We start from the raw sequence: 12,031 nt of genomic DNA, 5'->3' as shown, positions 1-12,031 counted from the left end.
AGGCATCTTTTAATGTTTCAGGTCACCCTCCATCCTGAACAGCGAGAGACGCGTTTCAGCTTCACAGAAGCCTTTGTCAATATATATATATATATATATATATATACATTTAGTTATAATTATTTGAAGAAACTATAACTGGTGCGCGAAAGTAATTTTAACTTGCGCCCCCATGCACTTTTTTCTCATCACTAATTTTATTGCAAATGTTGTAGTTGTATTATTAGTTAGCTCAGGTAACTATAACCGCTGGAATTTCTATGGTTTTGTGCATGTAAAATATTATCCTAGCAATAACATCCTTGTAAGTTTTGTTTTTTTCAGTACATTTCTAGGTTGTTTTTGGCACGTTAAGTAATATTTATTACCTTACGTTAATCCACCCCCACCATGCAAGGTCTTTGGCTGTGTGCGGCCTTCAGCTGTGCATAGCAGGGGTTGACACGTGCCCCCTCTTCATTATATATATTATATTATGCCCCTGGGACCTTTCCAACATGTTGTCCGAGGTTGAAATAAGCACAGGAGACAGCGCTTTTTATAAAAAAGAATTCCAGAGATTCAGGGATCCGCCATGATAATCGTGAGAACTTTTTTTTTTAAAACATGCTTTTTGGCCCTGGCAGGGTACCTGGGGAACCCCACCAACCAGGCCTAGGGTGTCAAGGTATTCCTAACCTGCCCCATTCTCTTTCTTAAAAACTTTTTGGGCGACTTGGCTGAGTCTGAGTCCCATGAATATTTACTTTTGATTGGCACACACATTACAGGTAGGAAGCAAGCAGCAGTGGCAGGGACACCAAGCCGGCTGGTTATGGGTAGGTCCTTAGGTGCGCTACAGCGCAGCAGTATGTACACCACTTTCTGCTCATGCCATCCTGTCAGGCGTAAAAGCAGAACCACACTGTGCACCACTAAATCCAGCTGCTTCCACTTCCACTACCAACCTAATTCATACTGGCAGATGTACAGACTTGTATATGTGCCCACCTTATGTACCTGCAATAATGATATCAAGAAAATATTAAACAAGCACTGGAGTCTGGTACAGGACAAAGAAGAAACACATGGTAAACCATTATTTGCTTTCAAGAAATGCAAAAACATGTTGGATTATGTGGTGACTTCATTACTCCCAACACCGGAACAAACGTAACCTGTATGCGCAATGGAGTCTGCTCCCTATCTTGGTCTAGTTTAAGTGTGGGGGTTCCAAGGCTTGTGAGCCAGCAATAGAAACAATGGGCCCAATAAAGGGCCCAATAAAAAATGTATCTTTAGAAACCACACAAATTGTAACTATATGAAGGTAATTTATGTGCTTAAATGTCCATGTGATATGGCATATGTGGGTATAACCCAACAGAAAGCAAAGGTCAGGGTTTTATGACTTTCAGTCATATTCCTTTTAAGACCTAAAGAGAACCATTGGTTAAGCACTTTATTAGTGCAAAAGCACAGATTTGGGAACATCAGGTGGCCTATTTTGGAGAAACTTGCAAAGAACTATTGGGGTGTCAACATCAACGCAGTTTTGAATCTAAGAGAATGTAAATGGATACATGCCTTGGATACAGTAGGCACCCGGTTGAACAAATATGAAAAGATTGGCAAGCAGGTGGCACTCTTTAACAGTGGATAAGCCACTGTATCCACACAATGGAGTAGCTCCAGGCTTATAATGGCTAGCAGAAGCCTTCTGCTCCAACATTCCAATGTTTTTCTGTCTGTTTCTCCCTTTTTAATTTAGAACATTCCACCCTCAGTGGGTGGAATGTTCTAATAGTCTTATAGCCTGTCTTTCTCAGGCTATATCGGTTGATGAAAGCCTGCAGGGTTCATGTTTATTATAGAACACTGTTAGTGCAATGGTGAGATAGTATATGGGATATGTAGTGAAAACCTTGAACACCAAGAAGATGACATCTCGAAGCAGCAAGGGCCGCCTGTCAGACCCCAACAGCTAACCATTAGGACACGCAAGATCGGTTTTATCATCCCTGACGAGTTGACGTTGCTTTTGGCCTGTACGAGCTGCATGATTATAGTCCTGGGTAAGCGGGACGGGCGCATCTGGGACTGTCACAGCCCTTTCCCAGGGCAAGCTTGCCTTTTAACGAGCCCATTTGATGCCTGCATCGGTAGGGACTTCGAGATGAGCAAGCTTACTTTTCGGATGCCGACATGTTTTAATGAGGGCATTGGATCTTTCAGGGCAGAGGGGGGCAAGAAGATCACAGGCCGTGCTTCACGTTAGAAACATCATCCAACGCATGGAACTTGCAGCCACGTGTCTGTTGGCTGTTCCCATAACCAGCAATGAAAGAGCCTTTTTTGAAAAGCCTGTCAATCACGGCAGCTGCCTGCTACCAGCAGCGCCAGTTGCGAAGTTGAAGCCATTACCAAAGGAAGAATGTTGGCACACAGATCGAAATTCGGATTCCCAGGTTCCAGGGGGACACCAGCAGGTAGCTGAGGTATACTCGTACATAGATAAATTAGACCCTACAATCTAGGGGGGTCGCAGAGGTGGGGTGGAGCAGGGAACATTTCTATTACATGTTAGGCCCTGGAATAGAGGAAAAGCCTCACCTGTGCTGTCACATATTTTCGTTTTTATTTCAAATCCTGCAGGGACGGATGGGCAACAGCAGGACAGTGCACACATTTGGTTACATACTTCCTCACTCCTGCAGCCAGGTTCTCTATTTTGGCAGAGCGGTAAACAGACTGTTGTGTGTGCGAAAAGAAGAGGCTGCTGCGATCCAGGTTAGAGAGGTTTTATTCCAGAGAAGATCAGTGCATCCAGCAGATTCGGCAACAGCAGAGCGGCTGGCTCCCCACCTGCCAACAATTCGCAACTCCCCTTCGAAAGAAAACAAATACACAGAGTGCAACTGCATTTACAAGCATGTGCAAAGAACACAACAGTAAGATACGATGCCGAGAGCTGGCCGTAGTCTTTATTTCATGTAAATACAGATGAAAAACAAGTACTGGCAAAGCTAATTAGCCTCACAGTCGAGAAAAAAATAGCCAATCTTTTGGCCTTGGCAGTGCTTGTTGCCGAGGCTGAACAGCAAGCGTGAGGACGTATGCGCGCGCATCCTTCATCATACATGGACTATCATATGTCATAATGCAGTAGCTGTTTTGACTTTTGATCACATATTCGTACTCATACGAGTGATGTGATGGCCATATTGCCTTTAAATTTTTTTTTTAACGATGGCAGATGATCATCTTTGGGCAGTAAACTACAAAAACCAAAAAATGGCACAAAAACATGTTTAACTGAAGTAGTGACTTGGGGCACAATTGCAGTTGCAAGGCCCTCCTAAAAAGTAAACGAAAATGAAGCTAAAGGAGCAGATGGAGAACAATGGAGCAGCAGCAGGGTGGGGGAAGCAGGTCAAGGCTGCTGGTGGTGGGTGGGAGTGAGCAAGGAGGGGCAGAAAGCATTCCATGAACCCCGAGGAGGTGGAATTAAAAATTAAAAGACCATGACTAGGAAGGTTGGGAAAGCAACGGACGAGCTGGTGGGCGGGCGGGGGTGGAGGGGTATGGGGGTTAGGTAGAGCAACACAGAGAGCATGGGTGACTGCAATGTGAATTTTCGAAGCAGACACAGGGTAGGTGAGGAGTGTGAGAAAGTGGATTATTAGTTGAAGTGGACGGTTACCCTCTTCAAGTAATAATGGCACTATTTCTTACTAGGTCCAGTTAGGTGTCAATATTTAAACCTGAGCTCAACCCTTGACAGCTGTAGCACAGAACAGACTCGTTAACTTAGGAGAAATGTGCAAAACATTTATCAGTACCTGGTCCTTTCTGCAGGGTTACCTCCAGCTTTTTGCCTTCTGTTGCTGAATCTGTTGGAATTAGGACTTTGTGAACTTTTTTCCCTGCTAGCCAGTGGTAAAGTGTTTGTGCTCTCCCCCTAAAACATGGTGCAATTGGCATCTACCTGGTTGGTATATATGTAATTCACTTTTAAGTCCCTAGTAAACAGTACTACATATATCTCGGGCCTGTCAATTAAAGACTACTATTCTTTCTGCATGATTTGTTGTGCCACCCACTAAAGTAGAGCTTTTAAAACATGTCTCAGACCAGCCACAGCAGCCTGTAGTGCAGTTTTAGACTGCCATTTTGGTACAAAACCTTCCTTTTTAATACTTATAAGACACTTCTAAGTGAGGGTGGGGTGCTTTGCATTTAAAAATTAGGACGTGTACTTTGTGTACATGTCCTGACACTGAAAAACTCCTTAAGTCTTTTTTCACTGTTCTAAGGACTATCCCTTCCATTAACTAACACTGGGTTACCATATTACATTTAATAAGTGCTAACTTTGGATTGGGAGCAGATAGAGATCTGCTGTTTACACCCAAATGGATTGTAATTTGAAATCCTTTTTAATGGTAAAGTCAGATTTTAAGTCCCAATTCTGAAAACGCCACTTTAAGGAAGTTGGCCTTTTCTTGTCCTAACCATTCCTAACCATTCGTGCCTTTTACAAGTGTCCTGGTTCACATGACAGTGAATGGCTCTTTTGTTGGAGTTTCTGTATTGCTTCCAGGGAGTTGCACAAAGGGAGCTTGAGAGTAGACAGGATGGGCCATCCTGACAGGATGACTGGGAGGGGCTTTACCCAGTCTGATTTACACTTCAAAGGGTTTTAACTCCTGCACACGAAAAGAACCCAACACCAGACCTCCCCTTTCTTTTGTTATCCCAGGCATTTTGGAGGCTATGACAGGGGATGGGAAATAACTTTTCAGAATCAGATGGAGGGTTAGAACAGGGAGTCTCCCCACACAAAGGGTGGTACCAGGTATTAATATTGGACCTCCAGGGCCTCTCATCAGAACACCCTCGAACCGGTGGAAGTTACTGAAGAAGGACTGCCTTGCTAACAGAGGTCTGCCCTGCTGCTGAGGACTGCCCTGATGTCTGAGAAGGAAGACTGATCTGCTTACCTTCATTTTGACCCACATTTCATTTTACAAAGGACAGGAGTCACGCACCTTGAAAAGGTCCAATTAGTGATGAAACACGTGTTGGCTCATGATCATGTACATGGTTGGAAGCGTGTAAACACAATAAAGATGACAAAAATATGTCAAATGACCTTGAACGTATGGACTGACTTTTGAGTTTTGTTACTTTTCTGGTTGTTTGTCCTCAAACAGTGATATTTAATCAAATTGTTGGGGTGCCCGAGCATATTGTTTGATAAATTAGTGCTTTGTAATTCTTTGGAGTAATACCATTATTTCCCTTACAGGTAGCAGGGGTGTATGCTGTGGTCTCCAAATTCGTGAGGTACCCTTACAACAGTAGGGGGACAGGGTTCACTATGGTATAATTACAAAAATATCCTCCACATACCAAAGTCTAATTCTTATTACAATCCTCACTTCTCTCACTCATCATTCCTCAGTCATTTTATAGACTCATATTACCGAACCCAAATATATGTGAAAATGTATGTTATTTATTGTATAATAGCAGTGCATATAAAAATCTCTTACAAAAATGATCAAAAAACACTTTTTCCAGAATGACAGGTGTTTGTCTTTTCTTTATAATCATCTCCTTATACTGGCATAGAAAGGCAAAGGAGGTGGTTAAAAAGAAAAGACAAAGAACTATGTCATTCTGAAAAAAGTGTTTTTTAATCATTTTTGTAAGTGATTTTTATATATACTACTATAATATATTAAATATATACATTTTCGCATATATTTGGGTTCAGTATTACGAGTCTATAGAATGAGTGAGGAATGATGAGTGAGAGAAGTGTGGATTGTACTAAGAATTAGACATTGGAATGTGGGGGATAATTTTGTAATCATACCATAGTGTATATTGTGGTAGCACCAATCTTTGAACAAGTACTCTTTCTGTAGACTTTCTATACTGCCTAGTCGAGTATGTGCAACATCTTTTAGATATTGTCACAGCTACTTATCCAGAGTGACTCTGAGGGTCAGTTGGCTGACCTCCAGTGTAAGCGACAATGACACAAGAAGCTTCAGAGGCCTTTCGACAACAGCCCAGCTGATCTGCTGAATTAACTTGCCTGGACTTGCAGCTGGACCTGCTTGATCCCTGCTGGCCACAGATAGAGTGAGTTCCTGACCCCCAAGAGGTGCCTCCCCAGGTCATGGACCCTCGGCTGGCATCATATTGTACTCCTTCCCAAGAAAAGGTAAAACTCCTGAAGTTTGTGCTCCTTGTGAACAGGCCCATTTTTTCCAAGATTCTGCCACCCATGACAACTGCTAATGCAAAGTTCTGGTGATACCTGCTCTTCGTGCTAAAGCAACCACCAGAGGCAATCAGCAATGGAAAAGCCATACTTCACTCTACAGCAACAACAGATCACTGTGACTGCCAAAGACAAACTACAGCAATGACTGTCTGCCTGTCAGAGACGACCGACAGGCTATTTGCTATACAGCAATGGCAGCCTGCAACACCCGGCCTGCTCTCCGTGTTACAGCAACGACCATCCTTCTTTTTGCGCCCTCCTATACAGCAAACAGAACACTTCACACCAGGCCTTGAAGGTACTTTTTCAGAGGGACTATCCTACCCTGCATCCGACCCAAGGTTCATCATGGTCGGCCTGAACTTGTGACTTTACCTCAGTCTAATGCAACTAGATGAGCATGAGTGTGTTTTAGGTGCTATAGTCACCAACAACTTTGAGATTACACATCTCCGTTTCTACTGATTGAATTTTTGTTGTTCTGGTATCATTTTATATAATTAACATTTACCAACATTTTCTAAATTGGTTTGGGATTTTTCTTTTATTGTTGTGGTTCAACCTGACAAGGATTGAGATTATTGTCTGAATGGGGCTTCCACCCTGGCAACAAATAATCCCATTTCTTACATTACTAAAACATTTAAAAAGTAGAGAACACAACACAATCAAAATTCCTCTTCAATGTATAAAAACAGAGCATTTTTGAATAAGCAAACAGAATCTAAAATGTCAAAAATCGAATGTAGGGAACTGGAGATATGATTTTTCAAAGTTGTAGATGTTTCTAGTGCCAAAAAAGCACAGAGTACCAACCATGTTTATCTGGTCAAACTAGACTGGGCTAAAATCAAAAGTTAAGGCTGATTGCAATGGACTGCTGGTCAGATACAAGGACTACATACTTTCCAGTGGAAAGTTTACTTTCTTACTTAGTGTTTTTTCAGGATTCAAAGAGGCACTTGCTGCCTGCACCTTCTGAAGCACATAACATCAGAGGGAGCCTCAGCTCTGGTGGGAAGTTCGAGGCTCTCATAATCAAAGACAGGAAAAGTCTGAGCGGGCGAAGTCTGAACTCGTGGCCGAGGAAGATGCCATGTGTCATAGTTGTCTGGGAGCTGCTTGGATTTGGTCCCTGGTGAAGTCCTTTACGTTTGGACTTTGAAACTTTGAAGTGCTCTATGTTTGGACTTAGAAACTGTTTGAAAGTAAGTCCAATCTTTCAGAAGCACTGGAACAATAACAGGGGTTATGCCCACATTACCCTCCCATACCTGGACAAGGAGCATCAAAAGATGAAAAAGTAGAACAAACTGGTATTGAGGGATAAATTCAATTTATAATTTTAGAACATGAAAAGATAAATTATCCTGTTCTATATAACTAAATATATAACAATTCACTTACAAAATTCTGAGGACGTATAAACAAGTACAAAAAGGAGATGGCGCAAAACAAATATATATAAAGAAAACAAATTCACTATATACACACATAACAATGCATTATATACAAATCACAAATACAATCTATACATTACATATATATACAAAAAGTGTACCCATAGATAGATCTCAATGGATGACCTATCACACAATATATACACTCCTAATTTCGAGTGATATAGCTCTATAATGGAGATCCCTAATACGCCTGAGATGTAACTTCTCTCAAAGCTCTCTTTTGCATGAGGCGCCTGAATATAGAAACAAAGATAAACTAAACAGGGACTCCTAATCACAAGGGTGTCGACGCTGTCGCGGTCGCGTTTCAGCCACTGGGGTCTTTATGGCTTCATCAGGACAATGGTACTGAAGACAAAAACACGCGCTCATACAAGTGGTGGTCACCCAGGGGGACGAGGGTGATATAGATCCACTGGGCACCAGCGCCCATAGAGCACTTTAAAGGGACAAGCCGATGTCCCACAAGCAGTTATCCGGCTTCAGTAAAGGTAAATGGCAAATCCAAAACCAGGGTCGAGGCTACTACACTCGTTCAAACAACAGGCGGCCAACGTAAGTCAATGGTCCATCCACATTAGTAAACTGGAGAAACGCTTCCCAGGGCAACCCAGAAAGTTGAGTCCAACCGGCAGTTTGACATCAGCGGCTGCGGTTCAGTGATTGTCCGGTGGTAGTCTCTGGTGCAGAACGTTCAGAAAACGTTTCTAAGGACCCAGTGTTGCAATATTAGAGGGGAAAGGAGCACACTCTAACACAAACCAAGGATCCAAGACCTTTTGGGCACCATTTGGGGGATAGGGCTCAATCTCACAGACACAGAAGCCACTAGCAGGGTCAAGGGTACATACAGTGGGAACTGGTCAGCTGCGCTTCTGAAGTTGTGGAGTTCTTACAGCTTTTGTGTTACTGGAGCTTGACAAGAGGGTAACAAACTAGCCTTTGGAGTCCACTCTTCTGTCCTGGCTATAAGTTGGGAGCAGGTCCAGCTCTTGGGGTTTCTGTCCCCAAGATCAACAGCAGGTGCAGTCCTTCGTCAGATCTGGAGGTGTAATGAAGAAGGTATACTGAGGCTGCCATTTTATGCTCTTTGCCAGCCTGTAAGTGGGAGAGACTCCTAGCCACTCTCTAACCAATGGGGTAAAAATTCCCAGGGTTGCCCTGCCCACTTTTTCAGCACTTTTTGCGTGTTTTACTGTAAACTATCCCACAGGGCCCGTCTCTACCTCAAAGCAATATGGGAGAACCTTTCTTCCATTTTTTAGAGCACACCTGATTTTTCACTGTCAGGACATGTAAAACTTACACATGTCCTGCTTTTTAAATATCTTGCGCCAGCCCCCCGGGAATTTAGGGCCTTCCTTACAGGTGACTTATATGTATGGAAAAATAAGCTGTAGACCTGGAAATTGGGATATTTTGCCAGGTCAAATTTGTAGTTTAAAAACTGCTTGCACACTCTGCAGAGGTAGGCTTGTAGGCATGCTTTGTATTGTAAATTTAGTGGTGGCACAATAGGTGTTGCCGTACATTAGTGACATTTCACTTACAGGTCCTGGGTACACTGGGAACCATATACTAGGGACTTTTGGCTAAGTTAAATGTGCAATTATGATTTTTTAAATTAATTTGACACTGGGGCGTGGCTAAGCGCCCAAGACGGATGGACGCCTCGGGGTGAGGCTCCGTTTTCACCGAGGACTTTCGGCGGCCCTAGCCTTCCCCTGAAGCCATGCTGCACCGCAAACGGCAGCGGAATACCTCAGGCATTTGAGCAGTCCCTCGCTGCTCTCCGGCTCTTCCTCCACGCCCGGCAACTTTAACTCTGCTTCGGTCGCGGCTCCACCAACGCTGCGACCGCCATCTTGATGCCTCTGCCGGCGCCTGCCTGAACAGCGCGCTCATCGCGCATTTTGCCTGTAGCAGCGGACTTACTTCACCAAAACGTCCCAAAATTGCAGGAAATGACGGCGCTTCGCTACCACAGTGAAAGGTGACTTTATCTTCCCTATGGAACTACTTTTTTCGTTTTTATTCAATTTACAGCTGTCTCCTCAGCTTTGGCGGCCATTTTGCGCTTACTACTAACTCTATTGATCTACCATCTCTGCTATTCACTTGGTATTGCTTAGACTGCGCACATTTCGTTTTCATTTTTTCTTGGCTTGTCCTGGATTTAACTCCACCTCCTCCTATAACTCACTTTGTTGGTTTTTCCTCACTCCTGTGGTATATATCCGCTCTATTCGCTCCTGGGGTTTCCTCCTCATTGCAGTCTACATGGCGGAGGGTCCTGGCAAAACCCCTAAACGCAACTTTGTTAAAAATTCAAGGCTATTTACTGCGTTGGCTCAATTAGAAGCCTCTGCGGGCTCCTCCAGTTGCGAATCTTCTCTCAATATGGACGCCCCCCTCCTGCCAGGAGCGAAAACTACTCCTAAGAGATTGAAACACAATCCTCCATCTCCCCCGAAATCGCCATCTGCTGTCTCCATGGAGCTTCTCCTTGAGGAAATTCGGGCATTGCGCCCATTTATGGAGGAGACAAATTCAAAGCTTCAAATTCTGACTGACAACTGGTCGTTAATGGACACCAGAGTCTCTGCAGTGGAAAAGACTGTGTCAACTCTCCAGGAAGCCGCTACCAAGTCGGTGCATATGGATATGAGACTCACAACCCTCCAGAAGCAAGTGGAGGACCTTGAAAACAGGAATAGACGCAATAATCTCCGTCTTTACGGCCTGAATTAAGGTTGCGAGGGGAGTGACGCCATTGCCTTCTTCAAGTCCTTCTTGCCCAAGCTCCTGCATCTTCCTGAAGGTACCTCTCTTAACATACAGCGCGCACATAGGCTTGGTAGAGTTCCCTCCAGTATTTCTCCTGAGACAAAACCAAGAGGCGTCATAATGTACTTTCTTGAGTATACAGATCTGCTGAAGGTTCTTTTCGCAGCTAAAGCAATACCTCATTTGAAATGGTCAGATTCCACTTTGTTTATTGCCCAGGATTACGCCAAAGCTACTGCCTCTCGCCGCAAAGCATTTCTTGACATGAGAGCGGAACTGCGATCCATTGGAGCCAAATATGGACTTTTTCACCCTTGTTTATTCAAAGTCACTTATAACAACAAGACTATGACTTTTGAAGATCCTCTCCGACTTCGCAGTTTCCTCAATTCCTGTGGTCCGGCTGATATGGAATTCTCTGGCCCTTCTTCTTCATTTCCACCGTGACTTTGTTGCTAGTATAGCCTGCCTTTCCTAGAATTTATGATATTCTGTTGCTCTTATAACGTTATGTTTTTTTTTTTCCCACAGGTTCCTCAGTTAATGTAGGACCTCATTGGTCCCAGTTCATTCTCGTTTATTTTTATTCTCCAACTGTTCATTCCTGCGCTTTTTCCCGTTATTTAGCCGTTTGTTTGTTCTAATCTCACTGTTTTTCTTTTCCTCACAGATCGTCTCATTGTGTTCCGCCATGGTCCTCCGGTGGAACGTCCCGTGACCCCGTTTGCCTGTCCTCCGTTGGTTGGCCTTTCCTCCCCCCTCACGTTTCCGTTACTTCCCTTCTGTTTCCTGTCCTTTGACAACCCACCTCTCATCATTTTTTGTAAGTACTGCCCCATGTTTTATCTCTCCATTGTTCACATGTCCCATGCATTACCGCTAGTTTTTGTCTTCATTGTTTCCTTGTTCTCACACGTTCTTCTGAGCTCTATTTTCTTTCGACCGCTCTTGCTTTGCTTTTCTTTTCTTTTTTTATCCTCTTTTCTCATTTTCCTTCAGACATCATTTTTATTACTTTTCTGCCTCTTTTTCGGTCAATTCTACATATCATCTTTAACTCCTATTCTATCAACTCCTCTCCTTACTTTTTTCTCTCTTCAACACTTTCCTATTATTTTCCCAACACGATTCTTTTCTCTTCTCATCGAATCTTTCTATCTCACGCCCTCTCCTTTTAGCACTTCTCTGCATGTTTTCTTCCTTACGCTTTCCTACTTCCATTCCTTTTTTCATTTTTTCCCTCTCAAATTCTTTGAGGCTTCCTTTCACTTTTGCTCTGCACTATCCCCTTTCCTATCTTCTTAATGTCAGTCCGTATTGTCTCTTGGAACGTTAAAGGTTTGCATTCGCCCATTAAGAGGCAAAAGATACTTTCTCATTTAGCTAAATTCAATGTTGACATTGCCTTTTTACAGGAAACCCACTTAACTGATAGTGAGGCTGCTAAACTCCGAAGAGGTTGGGTGGGTACGGTTTTTTCCGCCCCTGGTGATGGCAAAAG

The 12,031-nt window shown here is 43.4% G+C and overlaps 1 long non-coding RNA gene across 1 annotated transcript in view; it reads left to right on the top strand.

Annotated features, from left to right (window-relative positions):
• LOC144767147 (uncharacterized) overlaps window positions 1-12,031 on the top strand; it is a 277,694-nt gene that overhangs the window by 109,547 nt on the left and 156,116 nt on the right. Inside the window, exon 2 of the long non-coding RNA XR_013598077.1 lies at window positions 11,201-11,353. This is a non-coding gene — a long non-coding RNA (uncharacterized LOC144767147). The remainder of the gene's footprint in view (window positions 1-11,200; window positions 11,354-12,031) is intronic.

This window comes from Lissotriton helveticus, chromosome 7 (genome assembly GCF_964261635.1).
Source record: "Lissotriton helveticus chromosome 7, aLisHel1.1, whole genome shotgun sequence".
NCBI classification, from domain to species: domain Eukaryota; kingdom Metazoa; phylum Chordata; class Amphibia; order Caudata; family Salamandridae; genus Lissotriton; species Lissotriton helveticus.
This window is presented reverse-complemented; position numbering and strand designations above follow the sequence as displayed.